Genomic DNA, 25,713 nt, shown 5'->3' with positions numbered 1-25,713 from the left:
GTGCTGCACTGTCACAGGGTCAGCACTGAGGGAGTAACACACTGTCACAGGGTCAGTGCTGCGGGAGTACCACACTGTCACAGGGTCAGTACTGAGGGAGTACCGCACTGTCACAGGGTCAGTACTGAGGGAGTACCACACTGTCACAGGGTCAGTACTGAGGGAGTACCGCACTGTCACAGGGTCAGTGCTGAGGGAGTGCTGCACTGTCACAGGGTCAGTACTGAGGGAGTACCACACTGTCACAGGGTCAGTGCTGAGGGAGTACCACACTGTCACAGGGTCAGTACTGAGGAAGTGCTGCACTGTCACAGGGTCAGCACTGAGGGAGTACCGCACTGTCACAGGGTCAGCACTGAGGGAGTACTACACTGTCACAGGGTCCGCGTTGAGGGAGTACCGCACTCTCACAGGGTCAGTGCTGAGGGACTACTGCACTGTTACAGGGTCAGTGCTGAGGGAGCACCGCACTGTCACATGGTCAGCACTGAGGGAGTACCACACTGTCACAGGGTCAGTGCTGAGGGAGCACCGCACTGTCACATGGTCAGCAATGAGGGAGTAACCCACTGTCACAGGGTCAGTACTGAGGGAGTACCGCATTGTCACAGGGTCAGCACTGAGGGAGTACCGCACTGTCACAGGGTCAGTACTGAGGGAGTGCCTCACTGTCACAGGGTCAGTGCTAAGGGAGTAATGCACAGTCACAGGGTCAGTGCTGAGGGAGTACCACACTGTCACAGGGTCAGTACTGAGGGAGTACCGCACTGTCACAGGGTCAGCACTGAGGGAGCACCGCACTGTCACAGGGTCAGTACTGAGGGAGTACCGCACTGTCACAGGGTCAGTGCTGAGGGATTAACGCACTGTCACAGGGACAGTACTGAGTGAGTACCGCACTGTCACAGGGTCAGTACTGAGTGAGTACCGCACTGTCACAGGGTCAGTACTGAGGGAGTAACGCACTGTCACAGGGTCAGTACTGAGGGGGTGCCGCACTGTCAGAGGATCAGCACTGAGGGAGTATCGCACTCTCAGAGAATCAGTGCTGAGGGAGTGAGCACTGTCGGAGGGTCAGTGCTGAGGGAGTGCCGCACTGTCACAGGGTCAGTGCTGAGGGAGTAACCCACTGTCACAGGGTCAGTGCTGAGGGAGTGCTGCACTGTCACAGGGTCAGTGCTCAGGGAGTGCTGCACTGTCAGAGGGTCAGTGCTGAGGGAGTGCCACACTGTCACAGGGTCTGTGCTGAGGGAGTACCGCACTGTCACAGGGTCAGTGCTGAGGGAGTGGGCACTGTCGGAGGGTCAGTGCTGAGGGAGTGAGCACTGTCGGAGGGTCAGTATTGGGGGAGTATCGCACTGTCCCAGGGTCAGCACTGAGGGGGTGCTGCACTGTCAGAGGATCAGCACTGAGGGAGTACCACACTGTCAGAGGGTCAGTACTGAGGGAGTGCTGCACTGTCACAGGGTCAGCACTGAGGGAGTGCCGCACTGTCACAGGGTCATTAATGAGGGAGTACCGCACTGTCACAGGGTCAGTACTGAGGGAGTACCACACTGTCACAGGGTCAGTACTGAGGGAGTACCGCACTGTCACAGGGTCAGTGCTGAGGGAGTGCTGCACTGTCACATTGTCAGTACTGAGGGAGTACCGCACTGTCACAGGGTCATTAATGAGGGAGTACCACACTGTCACAGGGTCAGTGCTGAGGGAGTACCGCACTGTCACAGGGTCAGTGCTGAGGAAGTGCTGCACTGTCACAGGGTCAGCACTGAGGGAGTACCGCACTGTCACAGGGTCAGCACTGAGGGAGTACTACACTGTCACAGGGTCCGCGTTGAGGGAGTACCGCACTCTCACAGGGTCAGTGCTGAGGAACTACTGCACTGTTACAGGGTCAGTGCTGAGGGAGCACCGCACTGTCACATGGTCAGCACTGAGGGAGTACCACACTGTCACAGGGTCAGTGCTGAGGGAGCACCGCACTGTCACATGGTCAGCAATGAGGGAGTAACCCACTGTCACAGGGTCAGTACTGAGGGAGTACCGCACTGTCACAGGGTCAGCACTGAGGGTGTACCGCACTGTCACAGGGTCAGTACTGAGGGAGTGCCTCACTGTCACAGGGTCAGTGCTAAGGGAGTAATGCACAGTCACAGGGTCAGTGCTGAGGGAGTACCACACTGTCACAGGGTCAGTACTGAGGGAGTACCGCACTGTCACAGGGTCAGCACTGAGGGAGCACCGCACTGTCACAGGGTCAGTACTGAGGGAGTACCGCACTGTTACAGGGTCAGTACTGATGGGAGTGCCGCACTGTCAGAGGGTCAGTACTGAGGGAGTACCGCACTGTTACAGGGTCAGTACTGATGGGAGTGCCGCACTGTCAGAGTGTCAGTACTGAGGGAGTACCGCACTGTCACAGGGTCAGTACTGAGGGAGTGCCGCACTGTCACTGAGTCAGCACTGAGGGAGTGCCGCACTGGCACAGGGTCAGTGCTGAGGGAGTACCGCACTGTCACAGGGTCAGTGCTGAGGGAGTGGGCACTGTCGGAGGGTCAGTGCTGAGGGAGTGAGCACTGTTGGAGGGTCAGTATTGGGGGAGTATCGCACTGTCCCAGGGTCAGCACTGAGGGGGTGCTGCACTGTCAGAGGATCAGCACTGAGGGAGTACCACACTGTCAGAGGGTCAGTACTGAGGGAGTGGGCACTGTCAGAGGGTCAGTACTGAGGGAGTGGGCACTGTCAGAGGGTCAGTGCTGAGGGATTGCCACACTGTCAGAGGGTCAGTGCTGAGGGAGTGGGCACTGTCAGAGGGTCAGTGCTGAGGGAGTGCTGCACTGTCGGAGGGTCAGTACTGAGGAAGTGCTGCACTGTCACAGGGTCAGTGCTGAGGGAGTGCTGCACTGTCACAGGGTCAGTGCTGAGGGAGTGCTGCACTGTCACAGGGTCAGTGCTGAGGGAGTGCTGCACTGTCAGAGGGTCAGTGCTGAGGGAGTGCTGCACTGTCGGAGGGTCAGTACTGAGGGAGTGCCACACTGTCAGAGGGTCAGTGCTGAGGGAGTGGGCACTGTCAGAGGGTCAGTGCTGAGGGAGTGGGCACTGTCGGAGGGTCAGTGCTGAGGTAGTGGGCACTGTCGGAGGGTCAGTGCTGAGGGAGTGCCGCACTGTCGGAGGGTCAGTGCTGAGGGAGTGCCGCACTGTCAGAGGGTCAGTGCTGAGGGAGTGGGCACTGTCAGAGGGTCACTGTCGGAGGGAGTGGGCACTGTCAGAGGGTCAGTGCTGAGGGAGTGGGCACTGTCAGAGGGTCACTGTCAGAGGGAGTGGGCACTGTTAGTGGCATTGATTGGGGGTTGGTAGCACGGTTTCCCAGGCGAGGTGTGCAGTGTGTCGGCTCTGATCTGGTGAGCCTGGAAACCCCGACAGTACGATAGTGGGGAATGAGGTGTATTATTTCCTCATCGCTTTCGAAAGCCCTCCATCAGATCATCCTCGAACTCACTCTCACGGCTAGGGTCAGACCTTAGAAACCCTCTCGTTTTCCTGCAGTCCCGCCCCAATGAATTTTTGTCAGGAGTTTCCTGAACCTTTTAGCCGGGCATGGATTCTGGAATATTCCATGTTGTGGCTCCAGGGGCAATACCATGGCGAGTGGAATCCCTCTGGCCTCCGATAGGCCCTGAACCCTCTGACTGTTTGTGACCTCTATCTGTCCACCCCCTGCTCCTCGATTCCCATCACTCCAACGTTGAGGACAGTGTGTTCAGCTGCCTGGGCCCTGAGCCCTGAAGCTCCCCTCCTTATTCCCTCCCACCCTTCCTCTCTCCACCCAGCCTGCTGGTCAGCTACCTGAATACCTCCTTACGTGGCTCAGTGTCAAATGTTTGTCTGATTATGTGCTCTCGTGATTCATTTCCCATGGCAACACCCTGCAGGCCTGAGGTCTTTCTGCCAATCCTCCAGGATTGGTTCGGAGGCACCAGGAATTAAAGATTAATCTCCGGGCACTGTACCTTGAGGCTATATCACAGACAGTGGAAACAGTCACACAACCTTTCCATTCAAATCTTGTGAACCAGCCAGGGCTGTGTTTGAGGGGCACTTTGATGTTCTCTCTGACTAATTGTCAACGAAGATTGCGTTCGGTGAGAAAGAAAGTAATTGCCTTCTCAAATACACCAGCGGGTGTGTGTTAGTGTGTGTGTTAGTGAGTGTGTGTGTGTGTGTGTGTGTTTGTGTGTTAGTGAGTGTGTGTGTGTGTGTTAGTGTGTGTGTTAGTGAGTGTGTGTGTGTGTGTTTGTGTGTGTTAGTGAGTGTGTGTGTGTGTGTTAGTGTGTGTGTGTGTTAGTGTGCGTGTGTGCGTTAGTGTGTGTGTGTGTATGAGTGTGTGTGTTAGTGTGTGTGTGTTAGTGTGTGTGTGTGAGAGAGAGAGAGTGATGGGAGCTGTGTGTGTGTGTCTCTGTGTGTGTGCGTGTGAGAGAGAGAGAGAGAGCGAGAGAGTGATGGGAACTGTGTGTGTGCATGTGTGAGAGGGTGATGGGAGTTGTGTGTGTGTGTGTGTGTGAGAGAGAGTGAGTGATGGGAACTGTGTGTGAGAGAGAGTGTGATGGGAGTTGTGTGTGTGTGTGCGTATGAGTACGTGTGTGTGTGTTGGAGCTGTGAGTGTATGTGTGGGGGGAGGGCGGTGTGTGTGTGTGTTTGTGTGCGTGTGTGGGGGGAGGGCGGTGTGTGTGTGTTTGTGTGTGTGTGGGGGTAGGGCGGTGTGTGTGTGTGTGTTTGTGCGTGTGTGGGGGGGAGGGTGGTGTGTGTGTTTGTGTGTGTGCGTGTGTGGGGGTAGGGCGGTGTGTGTGTGTTTGTGCGTGTGTGGGGGGAGGGTGGTGTGAGTTTGTATGTGTGCGTGTGTGGGGGGGAGGGGGGAGTGTGTGTGTGTGTTTGCGTGTGTGCGTGTGTGGGGGGGAGGGTGGAGTGTGTGTGTGTTGGGGGTGGAGTGAGTGTGTGGGGGAGAGGGCGGAGTAGTGTGTGTGGGGGGGCAGAGTGTGTGTGTATGTTGGGGGGGTGGAGTGTGTGTAGGGGGAGGGAGGAGTGTGTGTGTGTGGGGGGGGGGAGAGAGGACAGTGTGTGTGTGGGGGGAGGGTGGTGTATGTGTGTGGGGGGACGGCGGAGTGTGTGTGTGGGGGGAGGACTGAGTGTGTGTGTGGGGGGAGGGCAGAGTGAGTGTGTGTGGGGGGAGTGGTGTGTGTGGGGGGGAGGGCAGAGTGTGTGTGTGTGTTGGGAGGGCGGAGTGTGTGTGTGTGGGGGGGAGTGGTGTGTGTGTGGGGGGAAGGGCGGAGTGTGTGTGTGTGTTGGGGGGGCGGAGTATGTGTGTGTGGGGGGGAGTGGTGTGTGTGTGGGGGTGGAGTGGTGTGTGTGTTGGGGGGGAGGGCAGAGTGAGTGTGTCGGGGGGCAGAGTGTGTGTGTGGGGGGGAGGGCAGAGTCTGTGTGTGTTGGGGGGGCGGAGTGTGTGTGTGTGGTGGGAAGTGGTGTGTGTGTGGGGGGGGATGGTGTGTGTGTGGGGGGGGATGGTGTGTGTGTGGGGGGGGATGGTGTGTGTGTGTGTGTGTGGTGAGGGCAGAGTGTGTGTGTGTGGGGGGGTGGAGGGCGGAGTGTGTGTATGTGGGGGGGAGTGGTGTGTGTGTGGGGGTGGAGTGGTGTGTGTGGGGGGAGGGCGGAGTGTGTGTGTGTGGGGGGGGGAGGGTGGTGTGTGTGTGTTGTGAGAGGGCGGTGTGTGTGGGGGGGGAGGGCGGTGTGTGTGTGTGTGTGTGGGGGAGGAGGGCGGAGTGTGTGTGTGTGTGTGGGGGGGGAGGGCGGTGTGTGTGTGTGTGGAGGGCGGAGTGTGTGTGTGTGGGGGTGAGGGCGGTGTGTTAGTGTGGGGGGAGGGCGGTGTGTGTGTATGGGTGGGGAGGGTGGCACGTGTGTGTTGGGGGGAGGGCGGAGTGTGTGTGTGGGGGGAGGGCGGAGTGTGTGTGTGGGGGGAGGGCGGAGTGTGTGTGTGGGAGGAGGGCGGAGTGTGTGTGTGGGGGGAGGGCGGAGTGTGTGTGTGGGGGGAGGGCGGAGTGTGTGTGTGGGGGGAGGGCGGAGTGTGTGTGTGGGAGGAGGGCGGTGTGTGTGTGGGGGTGTTGGAATGTATGTATGTGTGTGTGGGGGGGGCGGAGGGTGTGTGTGGGGGGGAGGGCGGAGTATGTGTGTGTGGGGGGGAGGGCGGTGTGTGTGTGTGTGGGAGGAGGGCGGAGTATGTGTGTGTGGGGGGAGGGCGGTGTGTGTGTGTGGGGGTGTTGGAATGTGTGTATGTGTGTGGGGGGGCAGAGGGTGTGTGTGGGGGGGAGGGCGGAGTGTGTGTGTGTGTGGGGGGAGGGCTGTGTGTGTGTGGGGGGAGGGCGGAGTGTGTGTGTGGGGGGGTTGGAATGTGTGTATGTGTGTGTGGGGGGAGGGCGGAGTGTGTATGTGTGGGGGAGGGCGGTGTGTGTGTGTGGGGGTGTTGGAATGTGTGTATGTGTGTGTGGGGGGGCGGAGGGTGTGTGTGTGGGGGGGAGGGCGGAGTATGTGTGTGTGAGGGGGAGGGCGGTGTGTGTGTGTAGGGGGGTTGGAATGTGTGTATGTGTGTGTGGGGGGGCGGAGGGTGTGTGTGTGAGGGGGCGGAGTGTGTGTGGGGGGGAGGGCGGAGTGTGTGTGTGGGGGGGAGGGCGGAGTATGTGTGTGTGGGGGGGAGGGCGGTGTGTGTGTGTGGGGGGGTTGGAATGTGTGTATGTGTGTGTGGGGGGGCGGAGGGTGTGTGTGTGAGGGGGCGGAGTGTGTGTGGGGGGGAGGGCGGAGTGTGTGTGTGGGGGGGAGAACGGTGTGTGTGTGTGTAGGGCGGCGGAATGCGTGTGTGGGGGGGGAGGACAGTGTGTGTGTGTTGGGGTAGGGCGGAGTGTGTGTGTGTGGGGGGTGGAGGGCGGAGTGTGTGTGTGTGTGTGGGGGCGGAGTATGTGTGTGTGGGGGGGAGTGGTGTGTGTGGGGGGAGGGCGGAGTGTGTGTGTGTGGGGGGAGGGCGGAGTGTGTGTGTGTTGGGGGGGCGGAGTATGTGTGTGTGGGGGGGAGTGGTGTGTGTGGGGGGAGGGCGGAGTGTGTGTGTGTGGGGGGAGGGCGGAGTGTGTGTGTGTGGGGGGAGGGCGGAGTGAGTGTGTGGGGGGAGGACGGAGTGTGTGTGTGTGGGGGGAGGGCGGAGTGAGTGTGTGGGGGGAGGACGGTGTGTGTGTGGGGGGGACAGTGGAGTGTGTGTGTGGGGGGAGGGCGGAGTGTGTGTGTGTGTGGGGGAGGAGTGTGGTGTGTGTGGGGGGGCGGAGTGTGTGTGGGGGGGTGGAGTGTGTGGGGGGGTGGAGTGTGTGTGGGGGTGGGGGGGAGGGCGAGTGTGTGTGTGGGGGGAGGGTGGAGTGTGTGTGTGTGTTTTGGGGGGATGGTGGAATGTGTGTGTGTGGGGGGGGGGGAGGCGGAGTGTGTGTGTGCTAGGGGGAGGGCGGTGTGTGTGTGTGTGTGTGGGGGGGTGGTGGTGTGTGTGTGTGTATGGGGGGAGGGCGGAGTGTGTGTGTGTGTGTGTTGGGGGGAGGCGGAGTGTGTGTGTGGGGGGGATGGTATGTGTGTGTGTGGGGGGGAGGGGAGGGCGGAGTGTGTGTGTGTGTGGGGGGGAGGGCGGAGTGTGTGTGTGTGTTGGGGGGGAGGGCGGAGTGTGTGTGTGTGTTGGGGGGAGGGCGGAGTGTGTGTGTGTGTTGGGGGGAGGGCGGAGTGTGTGTGTGTGTGGGGGGGAGGGCGGAGTGTGTGTGTGTGTTGGGGGGGAGGGCGGAGTGTGTGTGTGTGTTGGGGGGAGGGCGGAGTGTGTGTGTGTGTTGGGGGGAGGGCGGAGTGTGTGTGTGTGTGGGGGGGGAGGGCGGAGTGTGTGTGTGTGTTGGGGGGAGGGCGGAGTGTGTGTGTGTGGGGGGGGGAGGGTGTGTGTGTGTGTGTGTGTGGGGGGGAATGGTGTGTGTGTGTGTGTGTGGGGGGGGATGGTGTGTGTGTGTGAGGGGGGGGAGGGCGGAGTGTGTGTGTGGGGAGGGTGGAGTGTGTGTGTGTGTTGGGGGGGAGGGTGTGTGTGTGTGTGGGGGGGGAGGGCGGAGTGTGTGTGTGTGTGGGGGGATGGTGTGTGTGTATGTGTGTGGGGGGGGGATGGTGTGTGTGTGTGAGGGGGGGAGGGCGGAGTGTGTGTGTGTGGGGAGGGCGGAGTGTGTGTGTGTGTGTGGGGGGTGGGTGTGTGTGTGTGTGGGGGGGGGAGGGCGGAGTGTGTGTGTGTGTGGGGGGATGGTGTGTGTGTATGTGTGTGGGGGGGGGATGGTGTGTGTGTGTGAGGGGGGGAGGGCGGTGTGTATGTGTGGGGAGGGCGGAGTGTGTGTGTGTGTGGGGGGAGGGTGTGTGTGTGTGTGGGGGGGGGAGGGCGGAGTGTGTGTGTGTGTGGGGGGAGGGTGTGTGTGTGTGTTGGGGGGAGGCGGAGTGTGTGTGTGGGGGGGATGGTATGTGTGTGTGTGGGGGGGGGGAGGGCGGAGTGTGTGTGTGTGTGGGGGATGGTGTGTGTGTGTGTGTGGGGGGGGGGGAGGGCGGAGTGTGTGTGTATCGGGGGGGATGGTGTGTGTGTGTGGGGGGGGGAGGGCGGAGTGTGTGTGTTGGGGGGAGGGCGGAGTGTGTGTGTGGGGAGGGCGGAGTGTCTGTGTGTGTGGGGGGGATGGTGTGTGTGTATGTGTGTGGGGGGGGATGGTGTGTGTGTGTGTGTGTGGAGGGGGGGAGGGTGTGTGTGGGGGGGAGGGCAGAGTGAGTGTGTGGGGGGAGGGCGGAGTGTGTGTGTGGGGAGGGCGGAGTGTCTGTGTGTGTGGGGGGGGTGGTGTGTGTGTATGTGTGGGGGGGGATGGTGTGTGTGTGTGGGGGGGGATGGTGTGTGTGGGGGGAGGGCGGAGTGTGTGTGTGGGGGGAGGACTGAGTGTGTGTGTGGGGGGAGGGCAGAGTGAGTGTGTGTGGGGGGAGTGGTGTGTGTGGGGGGGACGGCGGAGTGTGTGTGTGGGGGGAGGACTGAGTGTGTGTGTGGGGGGAGGACTGTGTGTGTGTGTGGGGGGAGTGGTGTGTGTGTGCTAGGGGGAGGGCGGTGTGTATGTGTGGGAGGGGCGGAGTGTGTGTGTGTGGGGTGGTGGTGGTGTGTGTGTGTGTGTGTATGGGGGGAGGGCGGAGTGTGTGTGTGGGGGGGGGGATGGTGGAATGTGTGTGTGTGTGGGGGGGGATGGTGGAATGTGTGTGTGTGTGTGTGTTGGGGGGAGGCGGAGTGTGTGTGTGGGGGGGATGGTATGTGTGTGTGTGGGGGGGGCGAGGGCGGAGTCTGTGTGTGTGGGGGGGGATGGTGTGTGTGTGTGTGGGGGGGGGAGGGCGGAGTGTGTGTGTTGGGGGGAGGGCGGAGTGTGTGTGTGGGGAGGGCGGAGTGTCTGTGTGTGTGGGGGGGATGGTGCGTGTGTCTGTGTGTGTGGGGGGGATGGTGTGTGTGTATGTGTGTGGGGGGGGATGGTGTGTGTGTGTGTGTGTGGGGGGGGGAGGGAGGGCGGAGTGTGTGTGTGTGTGGGGGGGGATGGTGTGTGTGTGTGTGTGTGTGGGGGGGGGAGGGAGGGCGGAGTGTGTGTGTGTGTGGGGGGGGATGGTGTGTGTGTGTGTGTGTGGGGGGGGATGGTGTGTGTGTATGTGTGTGGGGGGGGATGGTGTGTGTGTGTGTGTGTGTGGGGGGGAGGGCGGAGTGTGTGTGTGTGGGGGGGGGATGGTGTGTGTGTGTGGGGGGGGGAGGGCGGAGTGTGTGTGTGTTGGGGGGGGGGATGGTGTGTGTGTGGGGGGGGGGGGGAGGGCGGAGTGTGTGTGTGTGTGTGGGGGGGATGGTGTGTGTGTGTGTGTGTGTGGGGGGGAGGGCGGAGTGTGTGTGTGTGGGGGGGGGATGGTGTGTGTGTGTGGGGGGGGGGAGGGCGGAGTGTGTGTGTGTTGGGGGGGGGGATGGTGTGTGTGTGTGGGGGGGGAGGGCGGAGTGTGTGTGTGTGGGGGGGGGATGGTGTGTGTGTGTGGGGGGGGGGAGGGCGGAGTGTGTGTGTGTTGGGGGGGGGATGGTGTGTGTGTGTGGGGGGGGGAGGGCGGAGTGTGTGTGTGTGTGTGGGAGGGATGGTGTGTGTGTGTGGGGGGGGGGGAGGGCGGAGTGTGTGTGTGTGTGTGGGGGGGATGGTGTGTGTGTGTGTGTGGGGGGGGTGGGGGGATGGTGTGTGTATGTGTGTGGGGGGGAGGGCGGAGTGTGTGTGTGTGGGGGGGGGGAGGGCGGAGTGTGTGTGTGTGTTGGGGGGGAGGGTGTGTGTGTGTGTGGGGGGGGTGGGGGATGGTGTGTGTATGTGTGTGGGGGGGAGGGCGGAGTGTGTGTGTGTGTGGGGGGAGGGCGGAGTGTGTGTGTGTGGGGGGGGAGGGTGTGTGTGTGTGTGTGTGGGGGGGAATGGTGTGTGTGTGTGTGTGGGGGGAGGGCGGTGTGTATGTGTGAGGGGGGGAGGGCGGAGTGTGTGTGTGTGTGGGGGGAGGGTGTGTGTGTGTGGGGGGGGGAGGGCGGAGTGTGTGTGTGTGTGGGGGGAGGGCGGAGTGTGTGTGTGTGGGGGGGGGAGGGTGTGTGTGTGTGTGTGTGGGGGGGAATGGTGTGTTTGTGTGTGTGGGGGGGGGATGGTGTGTGTGTGTGAGGGGGGGAGGGCGGTGTGTGTGTGTGGGGAGGGCGGAGTGTGTGTGTGAGGGGGGGAGGGCGGAGTGTGTGTGTGTGTGGGGGAGGGTGTGTGTGTGTGTGGGGGGGGAGGGCGGAGTGTGTGTGTGTGTGGGGGGATGGTGTGTGTGTATGTGTGTGGGGGGGGGATGGTGTGTGTGTGTGAGGGGGGGAGGGCGGTGTGTATGTGTGGGGAGGGCGGAGTGTGTGTGTGTGTGGGGGGAGGGTGTGTGTGTGTGTGGGGGGGGAGGGCGGAGTGTGTGTGTGTGTGGGGGGAGGGTGTGTGTGTGTGTGGGGGGAGGGTGTGTGTGTGTGTGGGGGAATGGTGTGTGTGTGTGTGGGGGGAGGGCGGTGTGTATGTGTGGGGAGGGCGGAGTGTGTGTGTGTGTGGGGGGAGGGTGTGTGTGTGTGTGGGGGGGGGAGGGCGGAGTGTGTGTGTGTGTGGGGGGAGGGTGTGTGTGTGTGTGGGGGGGAGGGCGGAGTGTGTGTGTGTGGGGGGGGGAGGGCGGAGTGTGTGTGTGTGTGGGGGGATGGTGTGTGTGTATGTGTGTGGGGGGGGGATGGTGTGTGTGTGTGTGTGAGGGGGGGGAGGGCGGTGTGTATGTGTGGGGAGGGCGGAGTGTGTGTGTGTGTGGGGGGAGGGTGTGTGTGTGTGGGGGGGGGAGGACGGAGTGTGTGTGTGTGTGGGGGGGATGGTGTGTGTGTGTGTGTGTGGGGGGAGGGCGGAGTGTGTGTGTGTGGGGGGATGGTGTGTGTATGTGTGTGGGGGGGGATGGTGTGTGTGTGTGTGTGTGGGGGGGGGATGGTGTGTGTGTGTGTGTGTGTGTGAGGGGGGGAGGCGGAGTGTGTGTGTGGGGGGGGGAGGGAGGGCGGAGTGTGTGTGAGGGGGGGAGGCGGAGTGTGTGTGTGTGGGGGGGGAGGGTGGAGTGTGTGTGTATGTGTGTGGGGGGGGAGGGCGGAGTGTGTGTGTGTGTGGGGGGGAGGGCGGAGTGTGTGTGTGTGGGTGGGGAGGGTGGAGTGTGTGTGTATGTGTGTGGGGGGGAGGGCGGAGTGTGTGTGTGTGTGGGGGGATGGTGTGTGTATGTGTGTGGGGGGGAGGGCGGAGTGTGTGTGTGTGTGGGGGGATGGTGTGTGTGTGTGTGTGTGGGGGGGAGGGCGGAGTGTGTGTGTGTGAGGGGGGAGGGTGTGTGTGTATGTGTGTGGGGGGGAGGGCGGAGTGTGTGTGTGTGTGGGGGGGAGGGTGTGTGTGTATGTGTGTGGGGGGGAGGGCGGAGTGTGTGTGTGTGAGGGGGGAGGGTGTGTGTGTATGTGTGTGGGGGGGAGGGCGGAGTGTGTGTGTGTGAGGGGGGATGGTGTGTGTGTATGTGTGTGGGGGGGAGGGCGGAGTGTGTGTGTGTGTTGGGGGGAGGGCGGAGTGTGTGTGTGTGAGGGGGGATGGTGTGTGTGTATGTGTGTGGGGGGGAGGGCGGAGTGTGTGTGTGTGAGGGGGGAGGGTGTGTGTGTATGTGTGTGGGGGGGAGGGCGGAGTGTGTGTGTGTGAGGGGGGATGGTGTGTGTGTATGTGTGTGGGGGGGAGGGCGGAGTGTGTGTGTGTGAGGGGGGGAGGCGGAGTGTGTGTGTGTGTGTGGGGGGGGGGGAGGGAGGGCGGAGTGTGTGTGTGTGTGGGGGGGGATGGTGTGTGTGTGTGTGTGTGGGGGGATGGTGTGTGTGTGTGTGTGTGGGGGGGGAGGGAGGGCGGAGTGTGTGTGTGTGGGGGGGGGATGGTGTGTGTGTGTGTGTGGGGGGGGGGGGGGGTAGGGCGGAGTGTGTGTGTGTGTGTCTAAGGGGATTTAGAAATACCAGGAGACTATATTATAGCAATATCCACCCAGGCTGACCCAGGGTCACTCGGGAGCAGAGCTGACTGGAAATCATGAATTTGTGAGCTCGATTCTCACTCGGGCCTTTCAGGAGTTTCACATTCCTGCTCCTTCCAACAATAGAAAGGAAGTGACTATATTTCCAGGGATGTCTCCTGGGGAAGGTGGTATCTGTCCAAGGACAGGCTGTACCTAAACTGGAGGGGCACCAATATCCTGGCAAGTGCCACTCAGTGTGGCAGGGGGCTGGAGTGCAGATGAAATGACTGAGGTCAGTCAGACTGAGAGGAAAGACAGACAGGGAGAGGTTACTGGACACAGCCGCACTATCGCTCTGAGGTATTTGGAAGGCAGTCATAGAGGTGTACAGCACAGAAACAGACCCTTCAGTTCAACCCATCCATGCCGACCAGATATCCTAAACTAATCTTATCTCATTTGGCCCATATCCCTCCATACCCTTCCTATTCATATACCCATCCAGATGCCTTTTAAATGCTGCAATTGTACCAGCCTCCACCACATCCTCTGGCAGCTCATTTCATACACGTACCACCCTCTGGGTGAAAATGTTGTCCCTTTGGTCTCTTTTATATCTTTCCCCTCTCACCCTAAACCTATGCCCCTCTAGTTCTAGACTCCCCCACCCCCAGGGAAAAGACTTTGTCTATTTATCCTATCCATGCCCCTCATAATTTTATAAACCTCTATAAGGTCTCCTCTCAGCCTCCGACACTCCAGGGAAAACAGCCCCAGCCTGTTCAGTGTCTCCCTATAGCTCAAACCCTGGCAACATCCTTGTAAATCTTTTTTCAGGTTGTTCAACCTTTCTATAGCAGGGAAACCAGAATTGCACGCAATATTCCAATGGTGTTGGATCATGACTCTCGGGAGGGGTATGTTGCAATTCTAGGGCATGTGTTGTGTAATTTGAAAAGCATTCTGTTAGCCAAGTCCCCAGGGACTGATGGGATCTGAGAGAGGTCTTTGCCTTTGTCTCCTCTTCCACCATGGGGGTGGGGATCCCAGAGGTCTGGAGAATGGCCAACGTTGTCCCTTTGTTTAAGAAGGGCAACAGGGATCTTCTGGAAAGAGGTGTGCACCTCCCCCACACTCCCCTCCCTCACCTCCATCCAAGGCCCCAAGGGATCCTCCCACATCCATCAGAAATTCACCTCCACCTCCACCAATGTCATCTACTGTATCCGTTGCACCCGGTGTGGTTTCCTCTACATCAGGAAGACAGGACGCATACTTGTGGATTGTTTGAGAGAACATCTCTGGGACACCCGCACCCACCAACCCCACCGCCCCCATGGGTGAACACTTCAACTCCCCCTCCCAGTCCACCGAGGACATGCAGGTCCTGGGCCTCCTCCCTCACCACCTGATGCCTGGAGGAAGAATGTCTCATCTTCCACCTTGGGACTCTGCAACTACATGGAATTAATGTGGATTTCACCAGTTTCCTCATTCCCCCTCCCCCCACCTTATCCCAATCCCAAGCCTCCAACCTGGCACTGCCCTCTTGACCTGTCCATCACCTTTCCCACCTATCCTCTCCACCCTCCCCTCTGACCTATCACCTTTACTCCCACCCCCATCTACCTATTGCACTCTCTCAGCTACCTTTCCCCCAGTCCCACCCTCCTCCCAATTATCTCTCCACTCAGAGGCTCCCAGCCTCATTCCTGATGAAGGGATTTTGCCTGAAACATCGACTCTCCTGCTCCTCGGATGCTGCCTGACCTGCTGTGCTTTTCCAGCCCCACACTCTCAACTCTGATCTCCAGCATCTGCAATCCTCACTTTGTTAGAGGGAATAGAGGGAGATGGGCAGCCTAGAGGCAAAAGGCTTTTAGTTTAGAAAGGCATGATTTAATTTGATTTGATTGATTGTTGTCCTGTACACCTAAGTACAGTGAAACATTTTGTTTTGAAGCAGTACAGGCAGTTTGGAACACAGGTTGTTCAGACAGAGCAAGGCAGAGCTGTGTCACAGTGAGACAGGAGGGGCACACAGCAGGATCACCATTAGATTTGAAATGAGTGGTCCATTCAGCAGTTTAATAACAGTGAGGAAGAGGCTGTTCCTGAAGCTGCTGGTGTGTGTGTGTGTGTGAGTGTAGGTGTGTGTGTATGTGTGTGTATGTTTTTGTGCGTATATGTATATGTGTGTGTATGTATGTTTGTGTGTGAGTGTATGTGCGTGTGTGAGTTTGTGTATATTTGTGTGTATGTATGTTTGTGTATGTGTGTGTGTGTGTATGTTTGTGTGTGTGTGCATGTATGTGTGTGTATGTTTGTGTGTGTATGTATGTTTGTGTATGTGTGTGAGTGTGTATGTGTATGTTTGTTTGTGTGTATGTGTATGTTTGTGTGTGTGTGTGTGCATGTTTGTGTGTTAGTGTGTGTATGTGTATGTATGTTTGTGTGTGTATGTCCATGTGTGTGTATATTTGCGTGTGTATGTTTGTGTGTGTATGTGTGTATGTATGTGTGTGTATGTTTGTGTGTATATTTGTGTGTGTGTCTGTATGTGTGTATGTCTGTATGTGTGTATGTCTGTATGTGTGTATATTTGTGTGTGTCTGTATGTGTGTGTGTCTGTGTGTGTTTGTGTGTATGTTTTTGTGTGTCTGTGTGTGTGTGTCTGTATGTGTGTGTCTGTGTGTGTGTGTGTATGTTTGTGTGTGTGTGTATGTTTTTGTGTGTCTGTGTGTGTGTATGTGTGTTCTGTATCTTCTGCCTGACAGAAGAGGTTGGGAGAGAGTATTAGTGGGGTTGGGAGGGGTCTTGGTGATGATGGTCGCCTCTCTGGGTTAGTGAGAAGTGTAAATGGAGTCCATGGATGGCTTCTATGATGGACTGGGCTGTGTTCACAACCCTTTGTCGTTTCCTACGGTCCTAGGCAAAGCCATTGCCATATCAGGCTGTTTTGCACTCAGACTGTATGTTTTCTATGGTGTGTCATGTGTTGGCACAGGCTTGGTGGGCCGAAGGGCCTGTTCCTGTGCTGTACTGTTCTTTGAAACCTTTTGGGGCAAGTTAAAGGTGCCAGGGAAATGAAGTTTACTCGTGGCATCAGATTGGGGATTGGGCAATGTGGGTTGGACACGGTTTTGGGGAGGTTTATGCTCCACCACTGTTAGCCCCAATCAGAAACTTTCCCTGAGGCAGAGTGGGTCCACAACAGGATACAATAACAGCCTGCATTTCCACAGCACCCTGTTAGGGAATGGAACATGCCAAGGCATGTGTGTGTTGCAGATAAAATACGAATCAGGCAAGATTTCAGTGAATCACACCAGGAAACACGGATGAAGACAAACCCAGCTCAGACACCAGCTCAAGAATAAACAATAGGAGAGAGAGAGAAAGAGAGAGAAACAGAGAGAGAGACAGAGACAGAGAGAGGGCCAGAGACAGAGACAGAGAGAGGGACAGAGACAGAGACAGAGAGGGACAGAGACAGAGAGGGACAGAGACAGAAACAGAGACAGAAAGGGACAGAGACAGAGAGACAGAGACAGAGAGAGGGACAGAGACAGAGAGACAGAAACAGAGACAGAAAGGGACAGAGACGGACAGAGACAGAGAGGGACAGAGACAGAGAGACAGAAAGGGACAGAGACAGAGAGGGACAGAGACAGAGATAGAGAGGGACAGAGACAGAGACAGAAAGGGACAGAGACAGAGAGGGAGAGGGACAGAGACAGAGAGACAGAAACCGAGAGAGAGAGGTTTCTGCAGAGATTTCCAGAACTCCGGGCACAGGCCGACATTGGCACAGCAACAAGAATGGTCCAGTCTGTAACAATCACGCAGCTTCAATACTGACCCTCCTGTCTGTGTATAAACACTGACGGACATGGTTAACCCCTTCAATACTGACCCTGCGTGTCTGTGTATAAACACTGACGGACATGGTTAACCCCTTCAATACTGACCCTCCTGTCTGTGTATAAACATTGACGGACATGGTTAACCCCTTCAATACTGACCCTGCGTGTCTGTGTATAAACACTGACGGACATGGTTAACCCCTTCAATACTGACCCTCCTGTCTGTGTATAAACATTGACGGACATGGTTAACCCCTTCAATACTGACCCTGCGTGTCTGTGTATAAACACTGACGGACATGTTTAACCCCTTCAATACTGGCCAACTCTCAGTCCTTAACCCATGAGATCAGCTGCAGAACATTGTGAAGGGGGAGGGTGAGCTGCCAGCTGTTGTGGTGCACATAAACATCGATGATTATAGGTAATCAACGGGATGAGGTCCTACAAACAGAACTTGGGGAGTTAGGAGCCAAGGACCTCCAAGGTAGTAATCTCAGGATTGCTACCAGTGCTCCGTGCTAGTCAGGGTAGAAATGGAAGAATCAGTAGGATGAATGCGTGGCTTGAGAGATGGTGCAGGAGGGAAGGATTCTGATTTTTGGGGCGATGGGACTATTACAAAAATCAGATGGCCTATACCTGGGCAGGACTGGAATCAATGTCCTTGAGGGTGCTTTTGCTAACACTGGGGAGGGTTTGAGCTAATGTGGTGGGGGGATGGGAATCAAATGAGAGTGGGCAGTAAGGAGGTAGTAACTAAAGCTTGTAAGGAACTAGATAATGAAGTTAGTGTGACTAAGGAGAAGAGTAGGCAGGGAGCAGATGATGAACACGCAGGGTCAGGTGGTTGAGGTGCGTTTGTTTTAATATGAGAAGTGTAGTAGGTAAGGCAGATAAACTTAGGGCTTGGTTTAGTACCTGGGAGTATGATGTTATTGCTATTACTGAGACTTGGTTGAGGGAAGGACATGATTAGCAACAAAATCCCCCAGGATATGGATGCTTCAGGCGGGATAGAGAGGGAGGTGAAAGGGATGGAGGAGTTACATTACTGGTCAGAGAGGAGATCCCAGCTGTGCTGAAGGAGGAGACTATGGAGGGCTCGAACAGTGAGGCAATATGGGCAGAACTCAGAAACAGGAAGGGTGTGATAACAATGTTGGGGCTGTACTACAGGCCTCCCAACAGCGAGCGTGAGATCGAGGTACAAATATGGAACAGATTATGGAAAGATGTCGGAGCAACAGGGTGATGGTGATGGGAGATTTTAATTTTCCCAACATTGACTGGGATTCACTGAATGTTAGAGGTTTAGATGGAGCAGAATTTGTCAGGAGCATCCGGGAGGGTTTTCTAGAGCAGTCTGTAAATAGTCCGACTCAGGAAGGGGCCAGACTGGACCTGGTGTTGGGGGAATGAGCCCAGCCCCAGGTGGGTGAAGTTTCAGGAGGGGATTACTTTGGGAAGAGTGATCACACTTCCATAAGTTTTAGAATACTCATGGACAAAGATGAAAGTGGTCCTAAAGGAAGAGTATTAAACTGGGGGAAGGCCAGTCATACCAAAGTTCGGCAGGAGCTGGGGAATGTGGATTGGGAGCAGCTGTTTGAGGGTAAATCCGTATTTGATGTGTGGGAGGCATTTAAAGAGAGGTAGATTCAGAGTGCAGGAGAGATATGTCCCTGTGAAAATGAGGGATAGAAATGGCAAGATGAGGAAACCATGGATGACAGGTGAAATTGTGAGACTAGCCAAGAGGAAATAGGAAGCATACATAAGGTCTAGGCGACTGAAGACAGACAAAGCTTTGGAAGAATATCGGGAATGTAGGGCCAATCTGAAATGAGGAATTAAGAGGGTTACAAGGGGTCATGAGATATCCTTAGCAAACAGGGTTAAGGAAAATCCCAAAGTCTTTTATTCATATATAAGGAGCCAAAGGGTAGCTAGGGAAAGGCTCACTCAAGGACAAAGGAGGAAAATTATGCGTGGACTCAGAGAAACTGGGTGAGATTCTTAATGTGTACTTTGCATCGGTATTCACCGCGGTTAGGGATAGATCTTTGATTAGATTAGAGTGGTGCTGGAAAAGTACAGCAGGCCAGGCAGCATCGGAGGAACAGGAAAATCGACATTTCAGGCAAAAGCCCTTCATCAGTCCTGATGTCGATTGTCCTGCTCCTCGGATACTGCCTGACTTGCTGTATTTTTCTAGCACCACTCTAAGCAAAACTCTGATCTTCAGCATCTGCAGTCCTCACTTTTGCCACATAGATGTTTGATTACTCTCGGTCAAGTCGGCAATAGGAAGCGGGGAGAAGTGTTGGGTATTCTAAAAGGCATTAAGGTGGGCAAGTCCCCAGGCCCGGATGGGATCTATCCCAGGTTACTGAGGGAGTGAGAGAGGAAATCGCTGGGGCCTTAACAGATATCTTTGCAGCATCCTTGAATCCTTGGGGGAGGTCCCAGAGGACTGGAGGATTCCTAATGTTATCCCCTTGTTTAAGAAGGGTAGCAGGGATAATCCAGGGAATTATAGACCGGTGAGCCTGGCCTCAGTGGTAGGGAAGATACTGAGGGATAGGATCGATTTACATTTGGAAGAAAATGGGCTGATCAGTGATAGGCAGCATGGTTTGGTGCAGGGAAGGTCATGCCTTCCCAACTTAATCGAATTTTTTGAGGTGGTAACAAAGTTAGTTGATGAGGGAAGGGATGTGGATGTCATATATGTGGACTTCAGTAAGGTGTTTGATAAGGTTCCCCACGGTAGGCTGATGGAGATAGGGAAGTCACATGGGGTCCAGGTTGTTCTAGCGAGATGGATAGAGAACTGACAGGGCAACAGGAAACAGAAAGGAGTAGGGGAAGGGAGCTTCTCAAAATGGAGACCTGTGAGCAGTGATGTTCCACAGGGATCTGCGCTGGGCCCACTGTGGTTTGTGATATACATAACTGGTCTGGAGGAAGGTATCGGTGGTCTGATTAGCAAGTTTGCAGGTGACACTAAGATTGGTGGAGTAACAGATAGTGAAGGAGACTGTCAGAGAATACAGCAGAATATAGACAGATTGGAGAGTTGGGCTGAGAAATAGCAGATGGAATTCAATCTGGGCAAATGCGAGGTGATGCATTTTGGAAGATGCAATTGAAGAGTGAACCATACAGTAAATGGAAAGGTCCTGGGGAAAATTGATATACAGAGAGACCTGGGTGTTCAGGTCCATTGTTCCCTGAAGGTCGATAAGAGAGGTCAAGAAGGCATAGGAAATGTTATCTTTCATCGGACCGGGTAGTGAGTACAAGAGTTGGCAGGTCATCTTACAGTTGTATAGGTCTTTGGTTCAGCCACATTTAGTATACTGTGTACAGTTCTGGTCACCACATTAGAGGAGAAAGTGAGGACTGCAGATGCTGGAGATCAGAGCTGAAAATGTGTTGCTGGAAAAGCGCAGCAGGTCAGGCATTATCCAAGGAGCAGGAGAATCGACGTTTCGGGCAGAAACCCTTCTTCAGGATTCTCCTGTTCCTTGGATGCTGCCTGACCTGCTGCGCTTTTCCAGCAACACATTTTCAGCTCTGGTCACCACATTACCAAAAGGAAAATGGGAAGCCTTCCGAAATGAGATAACAAGAATCCAGAGAAAGTATATTCCTGTCAGGGTGAAAGGGAAGGCTGGTAGGTATAGGGAATGCTGGATGACTAAAGAAATTGAGGGTTTGGTTAAGAAAAAGAAGGAAGCATACGTCAGGTATAGACAGGATAGATCGAGTGAACCCTTAGAAGAGTATAAAGGCAGTAGGAGTATACTTAAGAGGGAAATCAGGAGGGCAAAAAGGGGACATGAGATAGCTTTGGCAAATAGAGTTAAGGAGAATCCAAAGGGTTTTACAAATATATTAAGGACAAAAGGGTAACGAGGGAGAGAATAGGGCCCCTCAAAGATCAGCAAGGTGGCCTTTGTGTGGAGCCACAGAAAATGGGGGAGATACTAAATGAATATTTTGCATCAGTATTTACTGTGGAAAAGGATATGGAAGATATAGACTGTAGGGAAATAGATGGTGACATCTTACAAAATGTCCAGATTACAGAGGAGGAAGTGCTGGATGTCTTGAAACGGGTAAAGGTGGATAAATCCCCAGGACCTGATCAGGTGTACCCGAGAACTCTGTGGGAAGCTAGAGAAGTGATTGCTGGGCCTCTTGCTGAGATATTTGTATCATCGATAGTCACAGGTAAGGTGCCGGAAGACTGGAGGTTGGCTAACATGGTGCCACTGTTTAAGAAAGGTGGTAAGGACAAGCCAGGGAACTATAGACCAGTGAGCCTGACCTCAGTTAGGACAAGTTGTTGGAGGGAATCCTGAGGGACAGGATGTACATGTATTTGGAAAAGCATGGACTGATGAGGGATAGTCAACATGGCTTTGTGCATGGGAAATCATGTCTCACAAACTTGATTGAGTTTTTTGAAGAAGTAACAAAAAAAATTGATGAGGGCAGAGCAGTAGATGTGATCTATATGGACTTCAGTAAAGCGTTCGACAAGGTTCCCCATGGGAGACTGATTAGCAAGGTTAGATCTCATGGAATACAGGGAGAACTAGCCATTTGGATACAGAACTGGCTCAAAGGTAGAAGACAGAGGGTGGTGGTGGAGGGTTGTTTTTTCAGACTGGAGGCCTGTGACCAGTGGAGTGCCACAAGGATCAGTGCTGAGTCATCTACTTTTTGTCATTTACATAAATGATTTGGATGCAAGCATAAGAGGTACAGTTAGTAAGTTTGCAGATGACACAAAAATTGGAGGTGTAGTGGACAGTGAAGAGGGTTACCTCAGATTACCACAGGCTCAGGACCAGATGGGCCAATGGGCTGAGAAATGGCAGATGGAGTTTAATTCAGATAAATGCGAGGTGCTACATTTTGGGAAAGCAAATCTTAGCAGGACATTTACACTTAATGGGAAGGTCCTGGGGAGTGTTGCTGAACAAAGAGACCTTGGAGTGCAGGTTCATAGCTCCTTGAAAGTGGAGTCACAGGTAGATAGGAAAATGAAAGCGGCGTTTGGTATGCTTTCCTTTATTGGTCAGAGTATTGAGTACAGGATATTGGTTAGGCCACTGTTGGAATATTGCGTGCAATTCTGGTCTCCTTCCTATCGGAAAGATGTTGTGAAACTTGAAAGGGTTCAGAAAAGACTTACAAGGATGTTACCAGGGTTGGAGGATCTGAGCTACAGGGTGATGCTGAACAGGCTGGGGCTGTTTTCCCTGGAGCGTCGGAGGCTGAGGGTTGATCTTATAGAGGTTTACATAATTATGAGGGACATGGATAGGATAAATAGGCAAAGTCTTTTCCCTGGGGTTGGGGAGTCCAGAACTGGAGGGCATAGGTTTAGGGTGAGCGGGGAAAGATATAAAAGAGACCTAAGGGGCAACTTTTTCATGCAGAGAGTGATGCGTGTATGGAATGAGCTACCAAAGGAAGTGGTGGAGGCTGGTACAATTGCAACATTTAAGAGGCATTTGGATGGGTATATGAATAGGAAGGGTTTGGAGGGATATGGGCTGGGTGCTGGCAGGTGGGACTAGATTGGGTCGGGATATCTGGTCGGCATGGACGGGTTGGACCGAAGGGTCTGTTTCCATGCTGTACATCTCTATGACTCTATGTGGATGCTTTGGAGAGGGCGCAGGGGAGGTTCACCAGAATGTGCTTGGTATGGAGGGTGCTAGCTATGAGGAGAGGTCGAGTAGATTAGGATTATTTTCCTTGGAAAGACGGAGGTTGAGGGGGGAACCTGACTGAGGCCTATAAAACCATGAGAGGTGTAGACAGGGTGGAGAGCAAGTAACTTTCTCCCAGAGTGGGGGAATCAATTACTAGGGGTCAGAGTTTAAGGTGAGAGGGGAAAGGTTTGGGGAGATATACGTGGAAAGTTCTTTACACAGAGGGTGGTGGGTGCCAGCAGAGGTGGTAGAGGTGGGCACGGTAGTGTTATTTGCATGAATGGGCAGGGAGCAGGGGGATACAGACCCTTGGAAAATTGACGGCAAGTTTAGATTGAGGATCGGGATTGGCTTGATGGGTCGAAGGGCCTGTTCCTGGGCTGGAATGTTCTTTGTTCCTTCAGTACTGACCCAGTCTCTGTGTTAACACCTTCAATACTGACCCAGTCTGTCAATGTTTAACCCCTTCAGTACTGACCCAGTCTGTGTTAACACCTTCAGTACTGATCCAGTCTCTGTGTTAACACCTTCAATACTGACCCAGTCTGTCAGTGTATAACCCCTTTAGTACTGACCCTGTCACTCAGTGGTTAACCCGTTTTATAGTCTGTATTGTGTTGTGACGGGCCTGTGTTTTATAGTCTGTGTTGGGATGGGTGGCCTGTGTTTCATATGCTGCATCGTGATGGGCCTGAGTTTTATAGTCTGTGTTGGGATAGGCCTGTGTTTTATAGTCTGCATTGGGACAAATCTGTGTTTTATAGTTTGCATTGGGACGGGTCTGTTTTATCATCTACATTGGGATGGGCCTGTGTTTTATAGTCTGTGTTGTGATCGGCCTGCATTGGGATGAGCATGTGTTTTTTAGTCTGCATTGTGATGGGCCAGTGTTTTATAGTCTGTGTTGGGACGGGCCTGTATTTTATAGTCTGCATTGGGACGGGCCTGTGTTTTACAATCTGTGTTGTGACGGGCCTGTGGTTTATTGTCTGCATTGTGATGGGCCTGTGTTTCATACACTGCCTGTGTTTTATAGTCTGTGTTGGGGGCGGCCTGTGTTTTATAGTCTGTGTTGGGATGGGCCTGTATTTATAGTCTGCATTGGGACGGGCCTATGTTTTATAGTCTGCATTGTGATGGGTGGCCTGTGTTTCATACGCTGCATCGTGATGGGCCTGTGTTTTATAGTCTGTGTTGGGATAGGCCTGTGTTTTATAGTCTGCATTGGGACAGATCTGTGGTTTATAGTCTGCATTGGGACGGTCCTGTGTTTTATAGTCGGTGTTGTGATAGGCCTGTGTTTTATAGTCTGCATTGGGACGGGCCTGTGTTTTATAGTCTGCATTGGGGTGGGCCTGTGTTTTATACTCTGTGCTGGGGTGAGCTTGTGTTTTATAGTCTGTGTTGTGACAGGCCTGTGTTTTATAGTCTGTGTTGCGATAGGCCTGTTTCATAGTCTGCATTGGGACAGATCTGTTTTATTGTCTGTGTTGTGACAGGCCAGTGTTTTATAGTCTGTGTTGTGACAGGCCTGTGTTGGGATGGGCCTGTGTTTCATACTCTGCATTGTGATGGGCCTGTGTTTTATAGTCTGCATTGGGACGGGCCTGTGTTTTATAGTCAGTGTTACCTAGTCTGTGTTGGGAAGGATGTGTTTTATAATCTGCGTTGTGATGGGCCTGTGTTTTATAGTTGGCATTGTGATGGGCCTGTGTTTTATAGTTGGCATTATGATGGGCCTGTGTTTTATAGTCTGCGTTGGGCTGGGCCATTGTTTTATAGTCTACATTGGGACAGGCCTGTATTTTATAGTCTGCATTGGGGCAGGCCTGTGTTTCATAGTCTGTGTTGTGACGGGCCTGTGTTTTACAGTCTGTGTTGGGACAGGCCTGTGTTTCATAGTCTGGATTTTATTGAGCCTGTGTTTTATAGTTAGTGTTATGATCGGATTGTGTTTTATAGCCTGTTGGGAAGGACCTGTGTTTTATAGTTGATGTTATGATGGGCCTGTATTTTATAGTCTGCGCTGGGACTGGCCTGTGTTTTATAGTCAGTGTTGTGACAGGCCTGTGTTTTATAGTCTGCATTGGAATGGGCCTGTGTTTTATAGTCTGCATTGCAAAAGGTCTGTATTTTATAATCTGCGTTTTGATGGACCTGTGTTTTATAGTCTGTGTTGTGACAAGACTGTTTTATTGTCTGCGTTGGGACAGGCCTGTGTTCTATAATCTGCCTTGTGATGGGCCTGTTTTTTATAGTCTGTGTTGGGACGGAGCTGTGTTTTATTGTCTGTGCTATGACGGGCCTGTGATTTATAGTCTGCATTGGGATGGGCCTGTGTTTGAAAGGGCTTGTGTTTTAGAGTCGGTGTTGTGACGGGCCTGTGTTTTATCATCTGTGTTGTGATGGGCCTATATTTTATAGTCTGCGTTGGGACGGGCCTGTGTTTTATCATCTGTGTTGGGATGTGGCTGTGTTTTATAGCCTGCATTAGGACGGGCCTGTGTTTTATCGTCTGTGTTGTTATAGGCCTGTGCTTTATAGTCTGTGTTGTGACAGCCTTGTGTTTTATAGTCTGCGTTGGGATGGGCCTATGTTTTATCATATATGTTGTGACAGACCTGTGTTTTATAGTCTGTATTTTGATAGGTGTGTGGTTTATAGTCTGAATTGGGATGGGCCTGTGTTTTATAGTCGGTGTTGTGATGGGCCTGTGTTTTACAGACTGTGTTGTGATGGACCTGTGTTTTATAGTCTGCACTGGGATGGGCCTGTGTTTTATAGTCTGTGTTGAGCTGGATCTGTGTTTTATCATCTATGTTGTGATGTGCCTGTGATTTATAGTCTGTACTGGGATGGGCCGGTGTTTTATAGTCTGTGCTGTGATGGGCCTGCTTTGCCGTAGTATTTGTAGGGACCTTCAAGGGAGCTCGAGGAATGTGAGAAGTAGTGATGACGTTGAAGAGAAGTTGAGGACAGTGGGGCCCTCTGCCTGGAGCAGGGAGGGTTGCAGTTAGTGAGATTGGGGCCCAGTGTCAGACATGAACTCATGTCCTGGATAGCACGGGTAAAGAGATTAGGAATCAGAAATGATTGAATTACTAATTTGAACTTAGACCCTATCCAGGTGTTCATTTATCAACACTGAAAAGATTAATGAATTTGATTAATTAACTTATTCATTTGTACCAGACAGTGGGCTGAAGGGCCTGTTTCTGTGCTGTCTGATTGTAGGATTTGTGAGTGATTAAGTAGATCTAAGATGAAGTATCTTATGCATCATAAAGCTACTTTAAAGAAACCTAAATTTTTAATTTGGCCCTGGCATGTGTGTAATTTATTGCCTTGTCCCTAGTTGCCCCCTTGAGTAGGTGGGGGTGAGCTGCCTTCTTGACCCACTGCAGTCCATGTGCTGGAGGGTAGACCCACAATGTCCCTGAGGGAGGGGATCCCAGGATTCTGACCCAGCCACACTGAGC

At 54.2% G+C, this 25,713-nt stretch overlaps 1 protein-coding gene across 3 annotated transcripts in view; it reads left to right on the top strand.

Annotated features, from left to right (window-relative positions):
• The window catches only part of LOC140492640 (uncharacterized), a 66,136-nt gene that overhangs the window by 14,021 nt on the left and 26,402 nt on the right, over nucleotides 1-25,713 (top strand). The window contains exon 1 of one of the 3 annotated variants that reach the window (XM_072591669.1): nucleotides 4,058-4,145. The exons of 1 other annotated variant lie outside the window; for it this stretch is intronic. The gene's annotated coding sequence lies outside the window, so the exon portion shown is untranslated. Of the gene's footprint in view, nucleotides 1-4,057; nucleotides 4,158-25,713 lie in introns of those variants that run through there. One more of the 3 variants, XM_072591670.1, reaches the window with a different exon arrangement.

This window comes from Chiloscyllium punctatum, chromosome 21 (assembly GCF_047496795.1).
Source record: "Chiloscyllium punctatum isolate Juve2018m chromosome 21, sChiPun1.3, whole genome shotgun sequence".
NCBI lineage: Eukaryota > Metazoa > Chordata > Chondrichthyes > Orectolobiformes > Hemiscylliidae > Chiloscyllium > Chiloscyllium punctatum.
Note: the sequence above shows the minus strand (reverse complement) of the source record. Positions and strands in the feature narration are given on the sequence as shown.